The sequence below is a fragment of the Anopheles funestus genome, chromosome 2RL (genome assembly GCF_943734845.2).
Source record: "Anopheles funestus chromosome 2RL, idAnoFuneDA-416_04, whole genome shotgun sequence".
Classification (NCBI taxonomy): Eukaryota; Metazoa; Arthropoda; class Insecta; order Diptera; family Culicidae; genus Anopheles; species Anopheles funestus.
The window spans coordinates 33,642,911-33,670,746 of NC_064598.1; the positions used below are offsets into that span (position 1 = coordinate 33,642,911).

At 41.8% G+C, this 27,836-nt stretch overlaps 1 protein-coding gene across 1 annotated transcript in view; it reads right to left on the minus strand.

Annotated features, from left to right (window-relative positions):
* Window positions 1-27,836, minus strand: part of LOC125764595 (contactin-3) — a 132,690-nt gene that overhangs the window by 43,935 nt on the left and 60,919 nt on the right. The window lies entirely within an intron of this gene.

Below are 27,836 nucleotides of genomic sequence, written 5' to 3' on the forward strand. Positions count from 1 at the left end.
AACGGCGCGCATGGCTTTTGTTTAGAATCTGTCAGACAGATGTGAGATTTTTGCTTGATGTAGTGTAACCATCAGCATGTGATAATAATTCATCGAACTGGTTGAGTAGATGGAAATGAGCAGGCTTACATTGTTGATTTGTGAACAATAGGACTACAAAGCAGCATCTATTTGGATACAATTTCCACAAACGTTTCAACTTCAAGGTGATTGTAAAATTGATTGGAATTATCATTTGTTTTTGTAATGGAGGAACTGGATTCTACTGTAGTGGGGGCTATAAATGATTTTCAATTGATAATTTTATAACACATTCGAATAGTAAGTACAATTAGGTGGTTGGATTCAAATTGATAATCACAAAGAGGCATGTTTTGAGCAAAAAATGTTTGTTAACATCATACTAAGAGCTCAAACAAAAATAACTACAAGTACTCTAATAACTCTAATAACTGCTAAACCCTTACCCTATTTTGGTAAGGGGAAACTGACGTTAAAACTGTATGTCCTTTACAATTGCTTACACATATACAAAAATATTCCTTTTACGGCCATTTTAATTAATATTTCTATTGAAGAAAACATGCTGCGTAATGTTAAAAATGAAGGCTTTTCAAAGATATAATAAACATGCTCGCTGAGTTTCATTAGAGCATATAATTGACCCTTTTATCGAGTTATTGAATAATACAGAAGATGGCGTTGACATGCTTAACAAAACTATTGAGCATTGGTCGCATGTTGCTCCTGGCATCACTGTTGCTTCGACTTTGATAAGTACTTAGATAATGCGATACCACTTGGAAGAATTGATTTCTTACGCACTAAAACATCAAATCGTTTCTCTTCTCCCTGACAGTAGCTTACGTTTATACCCTTCGATCGGATTATTCGAATTAATCTTCTTCTTTCTTCTAGCGTTCTATCTTTCTGCTAGTCACGGCTGTACGCTAACGCTCGAGGGTACGTGTGTGGGTGAGTAAGGAAATTTACATTCAGTGTGTGTACTAAACTTACAAATGAGATGCATTTGTTATGCAGTGCCTTTTTCTAAAGAGTGTTGTTTTTTATGTTATAAATAAGTGTTAATGTACCAACATTTTAGATGCATTAATGTAAGGACAGATTTGATCGAGAAGATTTTTACGAGCCTTTTTTCATTCGTCTCTCAAGCAGGAGCGAAGTGCGTTAGAGACGTTGAGAGCAAACCGGTTCGCCAGTTAGGGTTGTGTAGGTGCGTCATGATAACGATGCAGAAGAGATAATGATCATGAGATAAGCCGAAGCTGTGATCAGTAGCGATCGGACAGCGGTACATTAAAGGTGCGTAAAAAAACTCTTTCGGAAGATAGAACATTTAGCAACAGTTGTTTTTTTTTTTGGGTGCCAAAAGGTGAACAAAGTTCAAATAATGATAAAGTACAACAATTCGAGTGTTAATGTGATGTAAAACAGTGATGAAATTGTTTAGCACGTGTTTAAATTGTAGCCAGCGTCGGCTTGGCTTAGAGGCTTGGGTTGTGTCAGCGTATGCGTGTCACTTGTTCGTTTGGCGAACGAGTATGGCGTGTTCAATACAAGAAAGCGTAAAGCGTGTAAGTGAAAGAAGAGCACCACTGATACTCAGGATAACAAGATTTGATCTATCACGCTTACCGGCGCAATGAATGTACGCTAACGCCGGAGGATACGTGTGTGAGAGTAAAAACATTTACAATCAGTGCGTGTACTATGCTTGCACTAAACATGACAATTTGTATTTGCATTTGTGTTGTGCAGTTCGTTTTGCGTTGTGTTGTGCAGTGCGGTACAACGAGTTTTAGCATAAAAGCATTCCATAAACGTGTGGTGTTTGTTTTTTTTATCATAACCTCCGTGCCAGCTTTAGCTATTTTATAAAATTTGAAATAAATAAAAGAAAACTTTCGGGGCATTTTGTGGCATGCGGCTTCCATCATTTGGGCACGGTTTGTAGTTTTTGGTGAAAAAAAGTTATGTCCATTTTTCAATGATAATATTGCGTGAAATTGTGTAGGAAAAATGTGGCCATTGTAGATGAGTGTTGTGTTTTACAAGTGCCGAAGCGCATTGCAGTGTGTATGTGCCTTTATGCGCTAAAAAAATGCAATTATTTTTTTTGTTTTTTGGTAAAAAAGTGATGTCCTTATCTTAATGAGCTTGTGATTCGATTATTACGTGAAAAATGTTACAGTTAAAGGTGAGTGTGGTGTTTTAAATGTTCGAATAAATGAAAGAAAACTGTGTGAAACGTGTGAAAGCAAAGGGACCGCGAAGGGGCCGAAATGCATACCTGCGGTTTACGAAAGTAAAGTGTCCTGCGTATAAACTATCGTTTAGCCGGGTAAGTAAACCACATTCTGTTTAGTTTACAACATTTTCAGCAGTTTTGTATAGATAGGTGCCCCTAAAAGCTATTCTGCTTAGGGCCTCCAAGGGCCTTATCGACCGCTAAGTCAACGCCATCTTTTTTAAAACTGAATTGAAAGAGTTAATAATGTGCTCTAACATATCGATCAACATGTCAGTTATACCTTCAAAAACCCTGCACCTTCAACAAACTTATCATTAAATAATATTTATAAAAAACCGACATCTTTAGAGATATTTTTCATGGCCTTAGAGTTGATGCATAATTTAAAACAAATTTAGTGTAGAATTGCTCTTCTTTTAGTCAAAATCTAATTCTACCTTTCGAAAGGAACATTTCCACAGAGATAACTAACGACAAGGTCGAGATTCCCTTCGAACATGCCCACCCACTATGATGACTTTTTTCTCCATGTCACGAACAGCAGCACCGGCAATGCGGAATATTTATTTTTTCAGATCAATTAAGCAAACTAGTTTACGCGCGTGGTCTGCCCGAAGGGGGATCCCTTCTGTCCTTGGCAGTTCGGCGTGATGTGCCATACCGTATTTAGTTCGTTTCCGTAGAACACAGTTACCGAGAATGAGCGCGAGAAAAACCACACATCTACCCATTTCAACCTTTTAGCAGATAGATCACGCTATGGATGTATATTTTTTCTTCTCCATTCTACCCCATCTGCATCTGCTGACATGTGAGGAAATACGTTCTTTACTGCGTTTTTACCAACTAAAATTAGAAACACACCGGGAAACATCGGCTCCATTTAACTGTTCGATGAGTTCATGGTTGGAAAAATGTGCCAACGATGGGCATGAAATGATGTTGTAGTAGGAAGAAAAAAATAGTTTAATTTTTGCCTAAAAGATTTATTCAATCGGAAACTTTCTATGCAAATTCAAATTCGCTGGAACTTGACGCCGTTCGAAGAAATAGCTTCGTCACCGAACCATGCAAAGTGATCCATCTAACAGCTGCTTTCCTCGAAGCTATTTATAATTATCCAACAACAGTTCAACGTGCCATGATAAGGCCATGAATTTATTTGCTTCATTTTATGCGCCCTAAGCACGCCCTCAGTCAGCACGCCCGCTCAGCAAGTGAATGCATCAAAATTCATAGGTCCCCCATTCCCGCGGCCCATCTGATGATCCTCGCTAGTGGTTCTCCCAACCCTCGCAACCGAAAATCCTTCAACTTTTGACAAGAACATTTCCACACCGGTGATACCAATTTAAATGACTTGTCAATTTTGTTTGACGAAGGTACACTTCTACCGTATTCGGGCGCGTTTTATTCGCTCTTACCATCGGCAAGATAACGATGTTTAAGTGCGCCGGACAATCGCGCCAAGTGAGCCCAGGGAGGACGCGAGTTGTGTGATGCCCGTGGCACAATATTCAACGAACTTTTTGCGAAATCGAATCAGGCAGCAGCTGTCGGTTGAAATTACACCACCATCACCGCCTGGCAGTGTTTCGCTCCCACGATTGGCCTGCGACGTAGGGCGCATGGTACGGTGGAAAAGTAAAACTCAACTTCCAGAGCCTTTTTGACCCCATGGAAACCGGGGGGGTGGGGGTGGAAGGGGGTTGAAAAACGAGTTTTCGTCAGTAACGAATCTCCCGTTAAGCTTATAGATAGACAAGAAGATTCAAAAACTCAACGCGTATCAACGGGATTGATAAAAAACTGTGTTCTCGCGCTGAAACGGGTTTTGCGTAACAAATAACAGCTAGAAGACATTGCGTCAAACAACAAACGAAAGAAAAAAAACAACAACATCAGCCAGGTGGTTTTTAGTTCATCAATTTTAAACACTTCTAATGCGTAATTGGCTTTGGATTGTGAATTTTGTGTGAAAGCATCTCTAAAACGGCACAATTTAAAACCTTTAGTGCTGGTTTTCGGGGGTTGCTATTTCACGTAAACCGAAACGTTATCAAACAATAAATATTCCTTTTCCTGTGTGTTTTGCGTAAATTTCCCTTTTCCTGTGAAAAGAAGATTTTCTAAGTGTTTTGCGTAAATATCCCTTTTCCTGTGAAAAGAAGATTTTCTAAGTGTTTTGCGTAAATATCCCTTTTCCTGTGAAAAGAAGATTTTCTAAGTGTTTTGCGTAAACTCGCTGCTCTCGAAAGCCAATATTACATTATGGATTTCTTTTTTTACCTACTTTAAGGATGAATTTAACCATCACGTGGCTCCCAGCGAATGAATGGGATCGAGAAAATGATATTACAATGTTTTCCAAAAGTTTTTAAAAATACAAATTAAAGTTATTCTTACTACGTAAAGCATTTAATGCAAACCTAATTTCTTTAAGCCATTTTCTGGTGATTTTTTTATTCTTTTGGTATATGTAAGTATGGTTTAAACAGTCTGATATAAGCATTAATATGCTAAGTATATTTCAGTTTTCAATTTTCATTTTGTGGGCAATGATCGTTTTCCATCGGCAATACAAAGTTTTATTTTAAAAACTATAACGTTTTTAACAATGGTACGTAATATTTAATTTGCTATTTTATTACAAAAATCTCGGCAAAAAGCTGAATTATAAAATCTAGAAAAATAATGGCTAACCGTAAGATGCCTGACTAAGTTTCACTCAAAGTCGTAAAATGTTTAAGTTAATTTTTCACATTACAGTGGAACACCGATTATACGGGTACGATTTATCCGGCTGTCCCATTATTTGTGCAGCTCGGAAATGACAGTTCCATAGGCGAATTGACATATTAACTTTAAATCGTTGATAGCGAGTAATAAAAGCCTCAAAGGCAATGATACTATTTCCTTAAGTTCGACTAAACAGAACAAATTTATTTTGCAAAAAGAAAATTAACATCTTGCTTTAGAAAAACGTCCACCTATTAACGACTAAACACTAATATTTATCAATAAAAATAGCTGTGCCTATTATCCGTGATATTCGATTATCCGGAAAGAGCTGAGTACCGATGAGCACTTCTAATCGGCGTTCCAGTGTAATTCGTGTTTAAATGTACTTTTGAACATTTTATTTTCATTTCTCAAAATTATTTAAAATACAGCATTTGATTGTAAACCAATTTATGATTGGACATTTCAAAAACTATTTTAAACGTAGTGTGGCAAACAAGCAAACCGAAATTAGCTGTATATAAAAAGGTTTTTTTCCATGAATTATTCATGCAGTTTTTACTTTAAAAAATTGTTTCAATCATCAGCAAGAAAAAAAAACTTCCCACCAAAACTTCAAGTACATTTGCGTAGAGAAATTACTGAAAAGCTTTACTTTCGTAAAATTGCTCTTCAAATCGCAACACAGGGTGCGCCCAGCACGGCGCCGCTTTACTGCACTTTGAGAAAAAAAAACCCAGAAAAAATCTCAAATTGAAAGTACCCATCCTGCATATTCTAGTGCGTGCTAAAAATTAACCTATTTCTCATTTCGCTGAGCTACTTACAAGCACCGCTATGCTAATTATTCCAACTTTTCACTTCACAGTACTAAAATGCCACCACCCACTAGCTCCGTTCGACACAAATCACGTGCACTTGCCGTTCTTTAACACACACACACACTCTCACACACACGTTACTCAATGAAACAGCAGGCTGAAAAAAGGATGTAAAAAAAAACAACGGATGAATCCTAGAGGAATCTGAAGCGGGCGAAAAATTAAGCAACTCAGTTCCGTTCGAAGCTTCTCGTTTGCTGCTCGCTGGGCGCGATGAATCGCCCGAAAGAACCTTGGCTGCGGAGGACAAGCTTTCTGTCGGCATGGAGGCAACACCTTTTTCTTCTCCTTAACCACAACGCTTTCGCCACTGAATGAAGCGTTTGGTGATGAAGGAAACAACACACAAAAAAATGCGAGAAATAAAAAATAGAAATAAATGAAACTCTCAGAAACTCTCTTTCCCTCGTTTCTTGTGTTATTATTTTTTCGCATTTTTTTGCGATGCTTTTGCTTCTGCTTCCGGTGTGACGCTACTTCCTGTTGCTGGCTTGGCTAAATTTGCTATTTTCTTTATGCTTCTCGGCCTGTGCGCTTCTTCCGGGAGAGACTTTTTTTTTCCTGCTATTGCATCGGTGTTCGCCTCCATAGTAGAAGACGTGACTTTTTTAAGCAAATGCATTCATGCTTCCATTCTTCACACGGACGCTGCTAAAACGCTCTGGCGTGCAAGTGTATCACCGGCTTCATCTTTCATCTTGTTACCCGTTGAGGGTAACGTCCCGAAAACTCCCAACCGCAATTTTCTTCGCGTAGGTATCCGGAAAAACCCCCTCCATACCGTCATGCCATCTGACATGCTCGTGGTTAAGGAAATGGCCTTCACGATTTTTTTTCTCTTTGCTTCACTAGCAAACCATTCTAGTTTTACCGTTGACACGTTCATGGCAAACCGTAGAAGAAAAGAAGGCCGACTCGGGTACAGTTTGCGTCTTTCCAACACGCGCTTCCAACAGATGCCAGCACAAACCATCCATCCATCGTTCCGCTTTTCTCATGTGTGTGGTGGTCGCAGTCCACAGCACCGAAGCACTGCTTTTGCCAATCTTTCGCTCACACACGTAGCACCAGAGAGCCTTTTCAGGAATTCAGCCCAAGCCCTATACCGCCAGGGGTGCCATATTATAGCATCGAAACTAATTCAATTTGCATAGACGTATTCTTTGCCGGCTCATGCTGATTCGAAGCTCTTATTATGTAAATAGTTACCGATAGTGTGATGAGATAGTTGGCATCCGTGGAGTGGTTTGCCTGCCGTCCCGAGTTCGTCCCGATGCTACGGGTGCGTTTCCTTTGCCCGCAATAGGAAAGCCTTTCCACGGATAGTGGTTTTTTGTCTTGTGGCTCTGGGGGGTGGGTATTTTATTTTTATTTATTTTTTTTCTCGGGCTCATTTCAACCACCCTGCCATTTCACCAAAACTGGGATGAGGCACCATTATCACCAACGCTTTGCTTTCGTACCATTCCCATTTTGCAGCACACCGAAGTGTTGGAAAAATGTGAAAAACGTTTTATTCCTTGAATACCAATGTTCGTTGCTGGTTTCCTTTCTTTTTTTTCGCTCATCTGCATCTGCGATCTTGGTAAAATTGTGGTATAATTTGGATGGCATTTAGTGCTTGTGTTCGTACTGTTGTGGATGCTGTGGTCTGATATTTGGTACCAACCGTCAGCCTCAGCCGGGTAGCTCAAGGGCGCCACATATTTGAAATTGCCGCGTGACGGCATCGCATTGCAATTAAATAAAACATTTTTTATGACTCATATCACCGGGGAAAGGTGGGGCTACATATTGGACGTTTATGGGGCGAGATCAGTACTTAGTTATATCTGGTTCCATTATCATCACTTCAATAGTTTGCAGATAATTATATTTTGTGTGTGTGTTGGAAATAATTGCATGCAAAATAAAATCAAAGTTGGAGTCGCATAAAACCGTACTTGATTTGTGATACTATTTTTCTATGGAAAAGATCCTTGGAGAGTCTTCCAGAAATTCAAAAAATTATATCTCAAGAACTCTTGGAATACTTATCCAATTTCAAAGTTAATTCCAAAAATTTATACAAAAATTTGCCAACCGTTCCGACAATGTCCGACAATGTCCGACAACATGCAGAAGGGAAGTAATTTATTTTATGCAACACACTTCTACACTTCCTGGCAACGAAAAGCGTTGGTTTTTCACCACCGGCCAAAAAACCCAAAACCAACTTTATTTATTTACGCAAAAGTTTACCGGCCCTTTAATGAGATTTGAGGTTGCCGGCTGCCGGCACGAGAATGGAGCACATAAAGGATCGATTAAAGCGGAAACACAAGCACATCCGAACGTGTGTTTTTCTGGTTGGCGAATGGGTAAGGTGCCTCGTAAATGTGTTTAACTTTTTCTCCGCCGAACCCGAAGCCCAGATCTGTAGACAGGTTTGGGAAGTTATCGGGGCAACGGTCCTCAAAAAGCCACACTCCTGCGAGGGGAGACGCGTCACTGTGGCGGCATTCGCTCATTAAAGTTTTGCTCCACCATGGCTGGGACGCCGAAGAAGTGTGATGGACGTTACACTGCTTAAAACTATTGCCACACGAAATGCAATAAAATTTCGGTACGGCAAACAGTGGTGCTTATCCCGTGCCTGAATAGCGGGGATGGGAAGCGATTTGGTCCAGTTTTACGAGCGGTGCTTAAAACACAACCGATGAATTCTTCATTGATGCAATTGATTACTGGTGGCATGATGGTAAAGTACCACAGCATGGTGACGCTTGTTCTGTAGCTTATTGCAGCAAAATTCACCTCTACTCACCTTGTGCACCAGCAGTTTTTCCCGCCCATTCCGTCGTCTATACATCGTTAATTTAATGTTCTTTGATCTTATAAATATTGCACACAAGTTTGCTGATTTTCGACATGATTAAAGTTTTATCATGTTCACAACGTGCCTGCAATAGTGTACTTCCACAAACGATGGTTTGATCGGCTATTAGTCCATCCTGGACGTGTTTCTATCGTATCAATCGAAACTTCCCTCGGGGACATTCGTGTGCCTGTGGTTTGCCGTACAGGGTCTGGGATGTAAACGGATGTGGTTTGGTCATTGCTGCGTTTTCGCCTGGAACTGGACCATGTTATGTTCACAGCCACAAGGGAGTCATTAGGCTAGTTCTGCGAAGTAATCGTGCTAGACGTTGACATACTTGAGCGTTCCACTCGAGTGCGCTCACCAGTTATGTGTTTGTGTAGTTGTTAAAGTGAAGATATACTTCGTATTGGCACTTAAGTCGCTATAGGATTCGATTCTTAAGATAGATGAGTAAGATAAGAGAGTCTCTGTTCATGATACAGACTAAATTTCTCAGATAAATATTTTTGACGCTTTAAGGCTATCAGAGTATTTGATATATCATTTTGTGAAACAACGAATGATACTATAAAAGAGGATGATGTCCCAGGTTTCACCCCTTGCATGGACCTGAGGAGGACGAAGCTATCGTGAAGATTATTTTAAATATTTTAACGAGATCTTAAGATTTTCGAGTGGATGATTATTTTAGCCTGTAGAATAACTTTAGGATCTTTGGCTGAACTGAACTTCAAATAAAAACCCAAGAAATCTCTCACGTGTACGTCTCATTCCAAGATATTGAGATTGAGTATATGAAGTCTTCAAAGAAACTCAAGAAATATAATTTATTCCAACTTCTTTCCGAAATTAAAATTCCAACTACACGATTTCTTTCTTATTACAAAACAAGAGTTCCCATTAAAAATCAACGTAAATCCCTGGCTCCAATCGCTATTCGCGGGAGTTACGCTCGTTCTCGGTATGATGGCATTTCCTCATGCATGCGATCGGTCGGCGTCGTCGGCCATACGCCACGGGGCAATGACAATTTTTGCCAGGCACAAAGTCAGCTAGCAGACGATGGGTGATGGCAGAGAATGAAGCTAATATAGTAATGGCATCGAAAACGTGTGTTTGTGTGTCGTATGCACCGGTATGTAAGGCCAGCGAGACATTTGTGACGTCTATAAATACACGTTTAATGTTCTGCTTCCTGCGACCGGTTTTTGCTGCGCTCTGGTTCCGTTGCATATTTTACGTTTGCAGCAACATAGACGACAAACAGCAACCATATTTTTCCCCGGGAAGCCCGGGAGGCAGAAACTCGTTTCACTCGACTAGTGTTGTTTATGGGGTTATGCGAGTGTACGGGAGTTTTTTCTCGTTGTTGAATCGTTTTGAATGTTTACGGTCGTTCAGATGTCGCATGGAGCTGCCGGCCGTATCATGCCCCCAAAAGGAAACTAGTTGTACGGTGAGTTCGAAGTTCAAACGGGCGGTGGTTTTATTTTTAAAATTTCCACGTAACAGCTTAAAGTAGGGATGAACATATGTTTATTCCCAAGGGAATAATATACAATACACATATAAGTAGTTTGAACGAAATAGATCAATTATCTGTTCAATGAAAATTTGAAGCACGAAGTATATCGAAACGGGGTTAAAATTTAGTACTAAATAAGAGAGACAGTAAGAGTAACTAAACTAAAAATGAATCTAAAAATGGTCACAAAATTACCAACATTTAAACTTGATCAAATATGTGAAAATATCAGCCCATTCGACTGAGAGCTTTTATGTTTGTTTAATGAAAAATCAAAGGAATTATTTTCATCATATCAAATGATTGTTATTAGGGGCGACCTCGTGTTATATGTGATAAACGGCGCCAGTTCCACACGACAGGGCCAGGTATGAAATCCCACACGGACCGTCTCCCCGTAGCAAGGACTCACTATCATCGCTACGTGGTAAAGATAAGTCTTGATACGGCCTGGCGGTTCTTAAGAATCAAATAAAGGTTGTTATTTCAATAAAACATATTTTTTTTAAATAAAACATGGATGTACGCATGAATGGGGGGATCTTTCTTTGAGTGTCGTCCATCAGGTTCTGCTTTAAGGATTCATTTGATAGCAGCAGGATTTTGTTTCCAGTCTTAACGTAATTCTTACTTCCGTTCATTGTTGATGTACCATTTTAATACTTCCCGACTGCAGTGACAGCTTTCCTATTTTGGTCAGTAAATTAGTAAACCTGAACCTTTACTATACTTCATGAATGACAAAAAATCACTTTCCAGATTGTTATTTTCCAATTTTTGGGTTAATTTTCTGATGAAAAGCCGTGTTTTGAACTTGTAGTTGCCAATGACTTACCAAATTTTCATTTTGCGGGCATATTTATCATATCTAATGTATTTGAATTTGATGCGAATATCACTCTGTGCTATGGTAACCTTGCCTTAAACCTATTTTGCTGGGACCATGGTTTGATGTAGTATGGGAACATCCAAAATCAATGACTTACGTTGTACTTCCATCATTTAAAGCAATTGAAAACACCACTAAATAATCCACCCTTGAAACTATATGTTCGAATTCCAAATGAAAAGTGCTTTATTGTATTTTATACATTATTTATAATATCATAAGAGTTTTCAAAAGTAGCTCATAGCATTCACCATTCATAATTTAATATGTTTCATGAAATATGAACTGGTTAAAGCGCAAAAAAATGAAACTCAAGCAACTCACTCAAGTGGTACGAGGTAGGTAAAGTTTAATCGTTTATCAGCTCAACTTTTGCGTAACAGATGGCCGTGGAAGTGTAGACGCAGCGGCCAACCGTTACCAAATTTTTGTTTAATGTACACGAAATTTATAACGATACAATAAAAAACACTCATACCTGTTTGACAGGGCTTTTTTAAACTGTTGCACTGTTAGTAAAACTACAAAACGAGCCACACAATTATTTTTACCTTGGGCGAACATTAAACGCGAGTACTTCGAACAAAGGGGAAGAAGAGCAAAAAAAAAATACTCCCACCTGAAACAAGGCTTATAGTGCAACTTCTTTCAATTGCACTCGACAATTTCCTGCGCATATTCAAATGCGCTGGGCTGGTTTCGAACATCCCCCAAGTATCCTTCCGCCGTGGGGAGGAGGAAGCTCCATAGTAAAGTAGCGAATAATTCTGTTCATGCTAAACTTTTCAGCAAACTCGTTAACACCAACCCTAGGGCAAACTAATAACTAGCAAGATCAACATGTGCAGCTTCATCCCTTTGCCGCTGTTGCCACTCGAGCCGGGTGTCGTGTATGCAACGATGCATTCCGGCTACGGAACAGACAGCACGAACGTTAAAGAAAATGCAAAAATGAAGAAAAGCTTTGTCATTCCGAACAAATCATGTTTGTATCCGAAAAGCTCCACCCATCCCATCCCCCGATTCACCATCTTGTTGTGTGTTGTGGGGCCACATTTTTCTTGCCACGTTCACAAAATCCCAAACACACACAGCCACTCACACTCGCTTGCAATTCAAAATAGGAGTGTTGAAAGTTTTGTGAACAAATTTTCCCCACTTTCCAACCTGGGTGGGTCGTCCTGGGTGCTACGTGCACTGTACCGTGTAAAGGATTTCACCGTTAGAAAAAAAGTGTGTAGGTGTTGGGTTGGACACGTTTCCAAATCCTCATCACGTAGTTTACACTCTTACGCAAAGATTCGAAACGACGACACAACATCCCTGTTGATTGTTTCGTTGCGTTTCGAGATTTTGCGTTTTTTACTTTGTTTGTAGCACCGATTGCAACGGAAGTTTGTCCGTGTGGGTGCTTGCTGTGTTTTATCGAAAGTGTTAAGTTTATAGAGAGATAATGGTACAACATTTAAGCTTTTCCTTTATCGTTCATATATCTTCACCTTACAATAATGTCCCAAAAACAAGACCAACATGAAGATAAGCAAGACAGTGTTTCCATCAAAATAGGAACGCTAAGTAACGCGTATTAACTGCCAAACCTGTTTAGTTGTTTCGTCTAGTTTGTTTGGTTTTTTTGTACACAACAGCTTTTCCCTCGTAGATGAGCTTGAAAATAAACTTATCCGCTTCCTTTTTCATCGTTGGGCGCGGTTATCCGCGTTACCAAGTAAAAGTTTAACGAGCGTCAGAGACGTCTATTGTGTGCTGCTGTTGAGGAAAGTTTAGCTATACTTTCCTATTTTCCATGTCCAGGAAATGCAGGGAAGAAAAAAGATCTATTTTTCCGCATCCTTTCTCGAAAAAGGTGGAAAGTTTTGTATGCTGTGTATAGAATTTTGAAGGAAGTGTTGTTAGTGTTACTGAGTCAAGCATATGCTGCACAAAGGGGTAAAAACGGGTCCCGTTTGCTACTATTATTGCAGTTTATGGGAATAATTTCAAGCACAATAAATTGTAAAATAAAATATAACAAAGTATAATATGTAGTAATAAATTTTAATCAAAATAATAAAGTTCATTTAAAATACATAAAATAAATAAAAGAAAAGGAGTTTCCAAAATGGTACACAATTTAACGAGAAACGCAAATGATAGGGTATGGTAGGCCAACTTTATAGGATCGTGCAAACAAATATGAAATGCGCGGCAGTTGATACCGAAACACCAAATAGGTTGACAAATTGAAAAAATGACTTAGGATCGCGTGCAATTGATATCAACGGCTCGCCGTTTCCTTGTAAATATTAGGATACGTTAATATTTAGAAGAAAATTTTATTTATAGTTAAAACCTAAACAGCTTCTTATTTTTATCTATTTATTTAATTCACTGAATAATAAATGAAAAATAATAAATTGTGTGTATGTTGTTATCTAACAATTGGAAAAGAATTGAAATATTATAGATAAAAATTCATCTCCCATCGGGTTAAAGTTTCACATTCTATCTGACACTGGAATAGCAATCTCCTTCACCCACCCCACCTACAAAGCTCGATAACAAGCAGTCCATTACTAATTCGATGCCATGTTTATGTAGCCACAGCGAAACAGTACTGTTTGGTCGGATGAAGTAAAAACGAAACCAAAAAGGAGAAGAAAAAAAACCAGTAAAACACAAACAGCATTTATAATTATTATAACACCCTGTGGTAGCTCACTTCAGCAAAAACAAGTCGGTCAAATCACGTCCGCGTTTAATTAACATCCCGCGTTCCGGTGTATATATCTACTGCGGTGTGGAAAAACTTTTGACTCACAATTGACACCACAAACACAGTAGTAGGTTGAAGGTTTTTTTTCTGTTCTCTTTACTTCTGTGCTGTTGAAAACTTTTGCAGTGGTTTTGCCATCACGCATAATAGAAGAAGAAAAAAACCACCCGCCAAAAACGAAAACCTTCCCTTAACTCCTGAAAATCGTAAAAATGATCCCTTCTGTGGTCATTGGGAATTGCCATACCAACGGTTCTTCCGGCTACTACACCCCACGACGGAATGGTGTAATTATTTTTTTAATACATTTTTACGCACCAACCACACCACAATGGTAGAACAGTGATTTACAGCATCACTGGTCACTTTTTAGTGTTTTTTTTTCTTCCATTGGAACAAAACAGGGCTACAGTGTAATTCCTCTTTATCGAGATCAACTCAAAAGTTGCCTAAAGGGAAGCTGTTTCCGAGGCGTTATGAGCTGTTTTATACAACCATCAATGGGTGCACTATCTCGCGCACGGAGCGATTGTTTTGGTGAACTTTTGCAACCAAACGTCGGTTAAGATACACACAATCAGGTAGCGGAATCTTTTAAGGTTTCACAACAAGATGTTGTCGGGAAAAAGTTACCAGAAAACGTCAACTTGGCGCTACACCTACACCTAAATATCTCGTGGTATGCCACTGCTTCATTGCTCGGTTTGCAGAAGCAAACGGCTCCACCGTTATCATAGGGATGGTGAGCGTAGCAGAAACAATAAATAACGCTACTCCCGAGGCAATGCTCTTATTAAAAGATTGTACTTTTATCACAACAAAAACGCCCGATACGGTGCTTGTTGTGTATGCCGGTGGGTGTAAATTTAAATAAACAGCTCTCGCTGCTGCTGCCTGCTGCTGCCTGCTGCTGCTGTTTACCGCGACCGAAACGCAGAGCAACCGCTCAAGAGTTCATAAAACTCCACACCAGATACCCCAGTTGTGGAGGAGTCAATTAAAATCACTCGAAAATGCTTACATCGGCAACGGTTCTCCCGCCCCGTTCAACGGCCCCAAACCCCAAGTAGCTATACCATAAGCAGCATCCCTCGATCGATGGAAAATCTCCGATCCCGTAACAACTCGCCATTAAAATGTGGGTTCCCGAAGAATCCACATTCTTAAAGGCAGCCCGGCAGCACGGTTTCGCCCGTCTTACGAAGGCACGAAGCGGTAGCAGCATCCACTTCAGTCCACTGGCACGTCCGTAATGGGTGAGGTTTTATAAGTTCAATTATAGCTTTTGCAATGAGTTTTCGCCAACTCATATTCTAGCAGAGAGCAGGGATGGGAGAATTCGACGAATTGAAGCCACATCCTAACTCCTGACCTCAGGACGGTGGTTACGAGGTTCGAGGTGACCGTCCTGTCAGTAGTTAATGGTGGTGGTGCTGGTGCTGCTGCTGGTGGTTGGTAAGAAACTCCCCACACGAGATGGGTTTGCTGTGCGATGGAAAATTCTTTGTTTTACTTTTGCCATCACGTCGGCCAACCCCGGGATGGTGCTCATGGTTGAAGATGACTTGTGCTTGGGTTTCTAAGAATGGTCATAAAATCTGGAAGACGCAGTAGCTGGTCCCAAAAAAACCCCCCATTGGATGGTGGCTTGCATTGCAACAAAAGCGCAAGTGTAGTGCTAGTGTTGTCCACTGTCAGTAAGTCCGTTGGATGGTACAGCGTGCTTGACACTTTTCCACACGGTTTTTCAACGCCCCGTCAGAAGGTCAATGGTTGTTGGTGGTGGTGTGAAGGTTAGCTTTATTGGAGAAAAAATGCCGGAATTGGAAGATGAAATCGAAAATTTAAATCAAATTCTGTTCTATTGCAGCTTTTGGTACGCTGGATTTAGTAGAATTTTGAGGTTGAGTTTTGAGGTTTTTTCTCTATGATAAAAGTGAATTTTGATGGGGATGGAGTGAAAAGAGTTTATTTAGGAGGGAAATTGGAGTGAAATTTATTGGCCATATTAACTAATCACTTGAAGTCGTTAGAAGTTCTATGTGAAGACGCATTGAATGAACAAGTACGAATCCCTGCGATATTAACCAAGTATTTCATGATCATTTCCACCATGTACGAGGCAAAGGTAGTTAGTAGCTTCTCAAGACCCATTAATACTGCTAAGTATCTGAGTCAGGAAAATAGGCTCACTTTTCTTCTCAGTAATACGAAGCTAAGATTAGTTTCTATAGTTCCAGGATTCTAGATTCAGGCTTAAGCCAGAGCTGCTCGCGAGACACGAAGCTCATCAAGGAGTCGCAATATCTGGATGTGCGAGAGATACCGGTTCAGGCTCTCAGCAACAAACTGTATCGACCTTTATATTCCTCTGAAGTACACCTGCTACCAGTACATTACCAAAGAAACCGAAGTCTCATCAGCATAAGTTGCGATGCCTACGATGCGATACATCTCTTAGTGATTTATCTTATAGGAGAATTATTGAGAAAGTAATATCCTGGAGATGGTTTTAATTGATAACAATCCGCTGTCCGTTAGTACCCAAGGGGTGGTCTCGTTGTCTAACAACGTAATACTGAATCCCTCTACGTCAAAGTGAAGTGTCTATTGACCTAAACTCACAAATTTCCGATACGTTAGTCATGTCATTAGAAACATATCAGATCTCGATCGAAAACCATTAGATGTTACAATTTAACAGTGTAAATAAATTATTTTACACCTGGAAAAGCAAAGCTACACTCCACATCCAGTTCTGTAAATAGGCAACACATTTTCCCAATAAACCATCCATACACCATTGACATTCCAGCAAACGATTGTAGCTCACAGCCACATATAAAATGATGATGCATTTTGCAGCAAACCACACGGTGTATGAATGTGGCTCCAAATGCACGCTTAACTTATCCGATCACGAACCAACCCAACCGACCGAACGACCGAACTGAAAGGTTTTGCAAAGACAACGATTCAAAACCCATCGTTAGCGGTTAGCCGGCCAAAGACCAAAGATTTCCACCGTCACCGTCCATCGTGGAAGGAAATCCATCGCTAGCGTTACAGCTGCGATTTTATAGCGCTCCGTGCCACTGCTGAGCGTGTGCGGTTTGGTGCAAAACTGCAAACTTTTCCCTAGCCCACACACCCAACCCATTCTCACCCTTCACTCCATAGCTCGATGGTTCGTGGCTATACGCGGGTGAGCATAATTTTCCAGCAGAAAATGATGTTGAAATTCGCGTTCGCAACCATTTCCTGGAAAATCCCATCCCATCACGGTATAGAAGGAGAATAAACGTTTGAAAATCCATCTCGCGCACGGTTTGTTTTTTATTCTGCAGTAAAACATCACCCTTCACGTGCACGTTTACGGGTTTTGACCACATTCTCGGCTGTGTGTCTCGAAACTTCATCCGAAAGGAAGCATCGCCGCGGAACAAATCTCCTTACAGAAAGCGGGAATGTTGTAACCGAGAAGTTTGCCCAGTTTGTTACATTCGAATTCTTTACCTTCTTGAAGATTTTCTTTCCCCGGTTTGAACCACCTTTTCATGTCGAAAGCAAAACTTTCCCCTTTCCTTCTTGCGCGAGACTGTGTACGCACTGCGTACCGTCCTACACCATGCGTTATATGGAAATGGTTGTCCAAAACACCAAAAAAAAAAGGTTTCTCAAGCCCATTTCAAATTTTGCCAACATTTCGCGTGAAACTGGCACCGAACGCACTGTGAGCACGTTTGAAGTTTGAAGCACACACAGAGCCATTCGTCCGGAAAAGGACTCGCAACTGAAACAAAAAGCGGAACACGAAGATGATGATAAAAACGCTTCAGGGTAAGCAGATTTTCTTGCGCATTTTTTTTTTCCTTTTTTTCCTTCTTGTTTCCAGGGGTAGGGTACCGGTTATGGGGGTTTTCTTTGACCCGAACGGTTTTTAGCTTCAAGATGTTCCGCTTTTCGGTGCTTTGCTGCAAATGTTTCCCGCGTTGCAGAAACGTACCAAGCCGCGTCGCGTCAGGCCAAGGGTTATTTTAACAGGAACACACTTTCCTTTTCTGCTCGTTTGTGGTCGGTTGTTGTGTGTGTGTGTGTGTTTGTTGCTTTTCTCCCTCCCAAAGGTACATTTTCGCATTCAGACCTTGGCTGGGTGGAAATATTTGCGCTTGCCTAACTAGAATGTTTAGTTTCATTTTCCCGCTTTAGTCTTCAGGTCGCTACGAATTTCCTTGGAAGGCGACGACATTTTCATACCGAAAAGATGCCCATTCTTGGGTGGATAAATGTATAGAAGCCCTTTTCACCTCTTCCCCTCTCTTTCCACCCATAAAACGAATCTCCAACATTGATAATGGTGAAGCAAGGTGGAAAAGAAAAACACACAGAGCAAAAAGTAAAAAGTGAAGCTAAACAAAACGGTCGTGTAATTTTCACAAACAATTTAGTTTATGTGCTAGCGTTTTTTTTCTCCCTACAACGCTTTTCCCCCCCACAATCTTTTCCTCATTCCTTTCGAACGTTTTTTTTTGTTCTGTATTTTTCCTCTTTTTTTTGCTTTGCTTTCTTGTTTTGTTTTTTTTGTCGTTTTGCCTTTCTGCACGTTCCGTCGTCGTAGGTGGAACAGCCTTCAACACGTTTCACATCGGCCACCTGCCACCGTTCAGGGTTGCGTTAGAGGCTCGTTAAGCGTAGTAAAAAATTGCTGCAAAAGTGATGTTACCTTCCCGTGTCTTGGTGTGGTGTGGAAACCAGATGCCGGTGGGATGTGCTGGAACGTACTGTTAATGGAGTGTTGCATGTGAGGTACTTATGATGTACCGAGTTTCCATACGTTTCGTTTCTTTCCTTCATTTAGCCGCTTAGCAACACGGCAACACTACAGCCATCGGTCCCCGTATGACGATGAGCCTGGTCGCGTCATGGGCAAAATGGTTGCCCCTTGCTGCTAAGGTGCTAAGAAGCTCGAGTTGGTTCTCGAGTAGTAGCCCCCTATTCGCCAGCTTGTGTACCGGTCACCGGAAATACATCCCCGGTACAAAGTCACACTTTCCACGTGCGTGCGTGTGTGTGTGTGTGTGCTCTTGATGAAAGTGAGTGGTTGTGTACTTCGTGCTTTCAAGGATATCAAGCTACCCAACACGAAACCCGTGGTGGACCATGATTTCAAAGCCCACGAGACGGAGACACAAAACTGCTGAATGTAATTGCAGCCCAGGGTTTCACAGGTTCAGCACACAACATTGTCCCCATTGGTTCCATCGTTGAATATGGGCGCTATTGGGAGGAATGGCAAATCCATGGCAAACGCAAAGATGGAAGGAAAAGCATAGATAATGTGTTCCTTATGATGAGCCGATGAATGCTGCAAACTAAGCTGAGGGTGGGCCCGAAGCACACAAAAGTTGCGTGACAATCTTCAACAGGGCGGCGTTGGGTAAGATGGGCTGACTGACAGATGAAGGCAGGATAAAGCAGGGACAGCAGAGGGAAGGAGACAAAAACAATAGCTACGGGTTTCATTTTGATCATGTTAATAGCACTGAAAAGTTGCTGCTGCTGTAGTTGACGTGACAGGCGGGAGTCGGAGAAGAATCCTCTCGGCCACACGACGACGATGACGATGATGACGATGATACATATAATGAGCGTGCTAGAGACATCATACACCAGCAGACAGGGTATAAGATGACAAAATGTCACTTCAGCCAGAAGCCAGAGCAACTGGGAACTTTCATATCCGGAGCGCCCATTCGGTGCTTGTAATATCAGTGCAAAACCGTACCTTTCAGTGCGCTAATCCTGGTCGTTGGTATTAATCCACATACCATGGACACTCTCTTAATGCAATAAGAGAATCCAGGTTTTGAATCTCGACACACATCCAGACACACAGACGATCCTTTTGAAGATGTAGATTTGCTCACTAATTGGTAGAATCTGCACTAATGACAACATCTGTCCGTAAGCGAAATAGAAGGCAACTCTCACAAAGGGCGCAATGGTAAGCAATCTCAATTTGCGGCATTTGCCCATGCCATGGTTCGGATAGTGAAAATAAATGCACAAATCAATTAAATTAAAGAAAATAAACTGTCCCACATGGGTCTTCCAATGTCCAGAGGACGTCGACTGTTTGCATCAGCATTCCCGCATTCCATCAATCGTACGGGAATAGAGATTTATCACATTGTGGGCTTTTTGATACCACACGAGAGAGAGAGAGAGAGAGAAATCAGTTTGACCAAAGTGACTTCCCTCCTCTGGTCCAGAAGTGGATTACCTTGGAGTACGAAAATCTTGCAACCGAAAGTTTCCCTGGAAAACTTTCTGTTGGATAAATTTATTTTTACCTCAAACTATTTCGCACACCGTGAGCACTTGGTACACAAAGACATGCCCCCAAAAAGTACGATGCGCAGTTCCTACTACCAGGTCCACAGTAATTAAAATGCCTTCAAAACCATTTCACTCCAGCAAATGTACATCTGCGCAAACACTCGTTCCCGACACTGTGGACACACATCGTCCTTGCAGTAGGGCCGATACCGTTCCGGTGCACAGGGCAAATGGTTTTCCTTACAGTAGAAGTATATTTAATTATGGTTACGGAGATGGAGATCAAAGTTTTGGTTTATTTTGGCTAGGGAAAAATTCAACCTTTTCCAAACAGAGGAGCACTAGCTTCGTCAAAAGGGGTATTTGAGACAGAGAGAAGGAGGAAGAGAGTGAGAGAAAGGCTGTGTGTGTGTGTGTGTGTGTGTGTGTGTGTGTGTGTGTGTGTGTGTGTGTTATGTGCAAAACCATGAAACGATCGTGTCTTACCAGTTCAGACTCCATTATTTCGGATCACTGCCCAACTACGGTTTCCGATTCGAAAGGCTGATACGTGTTTGTGTGTGTGTTTTGGCAGAATTTATTTAATCCATTTCGGCCCAACACAATTTGGTGCCTATTCGTTTTTTTTGTTATGGTTTGGTTCAGAGTACTCACACTCTCTTATCACAGTTGAGTATCACCAAAAACGATGAACTTTGGCTCATATTAAGGTTCCAGATGGAGCTTTTTAAAAAAAGAGCTTTTTGTGTTAGTGGGCAAGTCCTTTGTACAACAAAGAGCACAGCAGCTTTAACTGGATCAAACGGTGTTTGATCCGGCCTGGTTCCATCTTTTTGTAATTTGGGCAGCTACTCACAAGCGTGTGTTCTTTGCCAGTTGAGCGTAAAATTAGTTTGCATAATGCAAACAACTTTAGCACCAGTTGTGGAATATAAGGGCCCTGGTACGTCAATGCTTTTCCTGGAGTGAGTTTTGAAGTCTTTTTTATGTATGTTTTTTCGCTTCTCTTTTTTTATTCATCGCTTCTTGTTCTTGGCCTATGTCGGCAAAGCTATACTTCATGGAAAGCACATCACATCACAAGTGTGTTGCTGAGCTCACATCAACCAACCAATTCCAAGTTAGCCAGCGTGTAGGTCATTGTCCAGCGTAGGCAGAAGTTTTTCCAAACCCCGTCTTTCCACAAACGCACTCCCCGTTTCCTCATGTTTTCCCCTTAAATAAAGCAAGCGAATCGTGACAATTAGGCCAACCTAATGAAAGCTAATGGATTGACGTGGCCAAGCGTCCAGGATCTTTGCCGGGCATCAGGAAGAGGAAAAAAAAAACAATGCGTAACGAGACGAAGCCAATACAATGCTTGACAAAGCGCAAGAATTGCTTTGCATAAGTCATGAAGTTCGGAACTTACACCGTGCTTAGAAGGTGCCGGTACGGCTGACCGCAGCATCACAACCGTGCGGCACCTGAGGTTTTCGGGGTTGAACTCATAACTAATTTATGCTGCCGGGATGTGTGCACAGTGTGCTAGGGCTCTTTAACCCCTCCGGCCACTAGCATCAACCCCTGTTCACCTTTTTGGGAGGCGGGGGTTTTTGTCTGTGTCCTGCCGTTACGCAAGAGGGGCAAATGTAAGCTTTTCCGGTCGAACGTATACAATAGCAATGGCAATTGTTTCAGGCAGGCTGTTACCAAGCTAGCAACACATCCAAGGAATTATGGAGCCCGGAAATAGTCAACTTTTTCAATCGGAAATGCATGATATGCATCGGAATCCGCTTTACCAGTCATTAGCAATCATTGTTTGCAAAGTGAAATAGTTCCGAAAACGACTGGAATCGCATGGTAACAACATACATTGGGTTACGGTACAAAAGAGATAACTTTGTGGTATGCAAAACACACTTCCTCCCATTTAGCCTTTTTATGACAAAAAAAAATTGCGCTTTGTAATATGATCGGATGAATGGAACGTTTTATGTCCTGATGTTATAACAAATGATTACATCGAACATAATGAAGCCGATTGAGTTCGTGGAACTTTTGAACAGCAAACAAAACCGATTTTACCATTTGGTTAAATATTCTATTAAAAAAATTTAAATAGCTTACAATGGTTTCCAGTGTCTAAAAAGGGAGTTTATCTTTTCAAAACGAACATACACGCAAAAAGCAGCTTGAATTGAAATTGATGTTGAGTGTTATTGTTTCATCGACAAGAGATATTACTGCAGGCATTATGTGGAAAAGCTTCTTAAATGAGAGGAAAACAAAAAAAAATCAATGAAATAGCCCCCCCTTTTTGTACAAACTATATTTCGCAAAAGCATATTTTTATCTAGCACAAATGAAGCCATGATGGAAATTTATGATCCTCCCGTTTGCCCGATACAGCCATGCAACGGAAGACCGGCTTCAATTGCAGTTAGCTGAAGCTGAAACAAAACATGCATAGATCACAATTGGCACACCCGAGCTTAATGGTCGTGACAGGCAAGGCATACCGAGAGCGGTTCATCCTGGAACTGGGAGGTGAACTGGAGTGTGCTGCTAAGCATCACTAAAATATGTGCAATTTCCCATTTCCGGCTAGCTTCCGAAGCGTTTTAGGTGCATCACACAGGCGCAATCCCAATAGCCACACTATTTCATAATAAACTAACCCACCACCATGACACAGTGTGTATTGATTTGCTGCTGGCAAATATCACTAAAGCTTTTTCCCTCCTAAACGAGAGCGTGATACCCGCGTCACAGCTCGACGATCCTCCCCAGGCCTTCGTACCGAACGAATGGTGACCGAGAGAGAGAGTCGTCGCCAGCTTCAATACGAACTACCGACTGTCGGTAGAAATGATAATGCTACCACTAGCAGCAGGCAACCATTCGGTGTCGGTATTTTTTGAAAGCACACTGGGGCCACTATTATCTGCCACAAAGAATGGTTGAGTGCATTGCATTGCGCGGGCTGGAAAGTGGGAAATAATGCAAGCGTAATCCCGGAAGAACCGTTGGATGGGAGAAAATCGACCCCTCCCGGTTCGTAGATTTATGTTTTCAGAGCAAAGTCGACTTTTGCAAAAAGGATTCGCCAGCCAGCAGTGGGGAAAGAACAGTCAGTCAAACATTGAGCGGGCCGTAGCTTTTTATTATATTCAAATGAAGTTAGTGAAGCAGTAACGTACGACCTACTTAACTGCTGCCCTATCTTATCCTCATGTCGGGCGGGAAGAAGGAGAGAAGAGAGGGACGGAGAGGGTAGGCTTTGCATCAGGGGACCCAGAGATGCAAACGTGCCTAAAATGGACGATCTAAATTTCGAATCCTGGTCATAAATTTGCGATGGCCACCAGCTTGAATGACACTGAATGAATTTGTTCTGCAGTTAAATACATCCTTTTGCCTGTTTTCTGAGCACGCAGCCGACAGAGTCGGATTGTATTTTTTGTGCATAATTTAAAAAGAATTCATCTTCCAGCTAAATGCTTTTAAATTTATTTATTTCACCCTTCCGGTTAGAGGTTAAGAGGTAACCCAGTGAATAGTTTTCATTTGTGTAGAAAATGTTTAAATTAATAGCATTTAACTCGTTCGCAAATATGAAACAAAACTCTTTCAACCCTCAAAAGTTTTTTTTATCAAAAAATCTCAATAAGCCTTGTTTACCCCCTCGATGCAAGAACGCACGGGTAAAAATGGCAGAATCATGATCGTGTTGGAAACATAATCCAGAACTCCGCCACCCTGTATCGGACCATCTGGGCCGGTGAAGCGAAATATTATTATGAGGCTCGTGTCATAATTCACGACAGCACAACATAATGCGATATTCATAGTTCATGCACGAGCGATGAGTTTCAGCTTGCCACACTGTATCAGGGCAAACCAGGGGCGATACGATAAACCTTCACGGTGGTGCCCATGGTTTCGGGTTTTTTTTGGCGCAGAAAGCTGCTGGCATTGAAAGCATCAACAAACAAAGCCAACAAAAAAACAGCAACAACCCTTCTTGCAACAACCGAAAACGATCCTCTTTCAGCATCCCGTAACCAACTCCTCCAACTAAACAACCAACGAAAACCACTCGCCAAAACCACCGAATCGACCAACATGTTCGCATGGCAACTGCACACAGGGAGCACACAAAAGCTTTTGGGTGGTTGCAGAAACAAGGGGAAAAAAGAAATACCCAGAATGAAAATATAAACTCGCGAAACCGGGATCCTCCGGTATCGTCACGCCAGCCAACCAAACCCGATGGCAACATTCATTATTTAAGCTAGCTGTTCTGCGGCTTTTTTCCATACCGGGACACAAAACTCTTGCTTCTTCGCTGGTGCCCCTTTCCATTGGGAAACTTTTGTACCACCCAAATTCCCTTTCCTCACTTACATTTACCACTACTCTTCCCCTACATCATGTCAGAGATTGATCAACAAATTTCCCACCATCCGAGAGAGAGAGAGAGAGGGAAGCTTTCGTGAAAATCTGGTTTTTGTTGACGATTCACGACCAAGCGGCCCAAAATGTTGCTCACCTACTTTTTTTGTTGCTTTTTTGTTCTGCAACACATCTCGTGGTCGTGGTAACTGACGCTACCCAAAGGGTAAAGTTTTACGCAGCAGTAAGCAACAAGCTTCTTCGAAACGGTGGTAACTGTCCATTTTGTGGGTAAAAGGGCGGTCGTTTTAAAAGATGGATGCCCGAACGTAACGCGCGTAACGGTGGAAAGTTTTGCCCTCCCCCAAAAAACCAATCACTTTAAATGGAGGGCTATGTTTATGATTGGGGCTCGATAGGGGAAAAAGCCTTGTCCCAACTTCAAATCGGCTGTGGATTTTACGACATTGAGAAGGATGATCTATAAACTGCACTTGCTTTTAAATGAACTGTCTCGTTTGGAAACGGAAATCCTACGCGGGAATTTGCAGAGCCCAACCTTCTTTCACTGTTTGAATGCAGCATTTTGAGGATACTGTGTGGACATTCTCTGGAACGTGTTTAATGTCGGCCTTCAAACTAAATCGTACCGCCTTTACTTCAACCTTTTCACGATCGTACGAAGCAGTAGAGCACCGGCAACATCTTTCACATCTTCATGCCAGCTTCTCGCTATAATGTCAGCACCTACACTGGCGCAGATCTCGACATTTGTGTGTCGAGCGACAGACATCAAAAAGCGGCCACTACTCTGTAGGGCCCCGCTTGTCCACAGTGTCACTTGGCACATATACACATGCCAACTGGTTAGATTTTTGGCCCCATTTTTCGTTGCGAGCAATGTTTAACTTTCCTCCTCCTCCGTTCCCTCGCTTTAAAATGTGCCGTCCCAGGCTCAGCCGAAAAACCCGCTCGACCGTAGTAAGCAGCTGTCCCAGGAATTTTCCCCTAAAACATCCCGCGCAAAACGGAAAACGAAGTCATCAAAGGCCGGGCACGAGCCAGGTTTTTTGCCGTGAAACATTCGGTACCGTGGTGCTTCACGTTTCGGGGAGCGGCAAAATATTTCAATGTTAAGATTTTGCACGCTCTCCCGGCATATGTTGGCATAAATCATAAAGTTTGTGCCCGGTGCGGTCGCGCCCGGTACCCGCCAGTTAGTTACGGTTGCCCCATCCGCCCGTGAGGGGAGGTTTTTCTTCTTCCTTGTGAAGATTTACTGTTTACATCGGAGCTTGCTTCTTGAGAAGTTCAAAAACAACGCTAAATTGTGAAGATCCTGAAGAACATTTGCAAGCGAAAAAAAAACGTAGCGCAATATGCGTAAGGTATCGCGAAACGTGGACCATTGGGTCGCATGCCGTGTGGTGGAGTGCGGCGACTCGCAGCACTACATGCGAGATGGTACACATACACATGCCACAGAACCGTCCGGGAGCGAATGCCGAAAACTCATTAAATTGTTGTGGAAGTTGGTACAGAAATAGCATCGAGAAAGATTTATGCTCACTACCGTTGATGTGGGCAAGCGCTGAGATACTCCAATCATAAACTGGCCCAATCGAACACAAGCTGTTCGTATACATATGTGTATGTGTCCTGTTTGGAACATTTACATATTTATGATTTCTTCTCCTATTTTCCCCGCATCCCACCCAGTAGGTACTAACTTTCCGCCGATTGGAAGAAACTCCCACCAACCTTCCAGGTGCACTGCCCGAATGATTTACCAATTGTTTGGACATTTCCATAGCCACATGTCACTACTGTTCGCTGTGTTTGACAGCTGTCATGTTGTGAGTAAGATATCATATTAGTAGTACAACCGTACACACGTACATCTCCGCCATGTCTAACGATGGCTTTCAATGCAAAAAGGAAATGCTCATTATCGAAGTTGAATCCGAAAAATGGCCAAATTTTTCCGGCACACATTCTTTTGTGCCTTCCTTAACAACAGAAAAACCCCTTTTGCCTAAGGAAGCACTTGCACCGGGGCTTTTGTGTGGAGGTTTTGAAAAATGACATTGAGCAGAGAATAAGCGAAGGCACCGCACCAAAGGCACATTATTATCGTACCAACATTAGCGTACGGTCGACATAATGCAACGTAATGTACCGGGGGTTTTTTTTTGTAAGTGAATGGTCCCTGGCAGCAACCCTGTAAAGCCCATTTGTTTTCTTGCTTTTTTTTGCCCAACCAAACTCACATTTCCATCATTACCGGGAGTGAAGTTTTGCGAAACCTCATGCACATCTATTGTAGCAGCCCCCGCCTGGAGCCAAATTGATTCGGGGAAAAGCCAAAGTGCTTTTCAAGGTTGAGGGTAAGGAAAGAAAAAGGCAACCGGGCATAAATACGAAACGAAAAGCTTCCGACTTTTCCGATAGGTCCATCAAGCCGGCGGGTAAGCGAAATCAATGGCAGTCAAATCAATCAAATGATGACTGCGCCATTGGCACATGTCGGTCCCCGTGTGACAGACGGTGCAGAATTCATTTACTACCAGGCCATCCTGAATGCCTCTGGGGTACCCTTCTGCCAATATACATCCTGCTCTGATGAGTTCCCCCCCCCCCTCCCATGCAAAAAAAAATGTCATCAAGCCCAATGTCAAACGAGAAAAACGAAAGTCCCATTTGCAACTGGATATTGTGCTCGTTTTCGTTCTTGTGCGAGTTCCAAATTTAATTGAACGCTTGCGGAATGTTTTTCGATATAGATCATCACATTTCACTCGTCGCTTGATCAAGATACGCGCGATGCGTCCCTTTTTTTGGGGCTGGTGGGGACAATTTGGGGAACACACGTATTTGGTTTAACATTTTCCCTAACATATTGGGAATGTTTGTAATGCGTAGAAGCAGAAAGAAAAAAACGCACACACACACACAGACAGTCATGCGTTTCACATTCCTTTGCCAGTGGAGGCTGGTATAGGGTGCATTTAAATCGAACCCATAAATCCTACTCACTAGACTCCACTGGCAGACGCATTCGCCTTTTACAGTTTTTTCCTTGGAACCGGGTCCGCTTGGGGCCGACAAGGGATCCAATTTTCCGATTATATCGAAATACCATTTCGATTTCCCTTTACCCCCTCCACCTGCC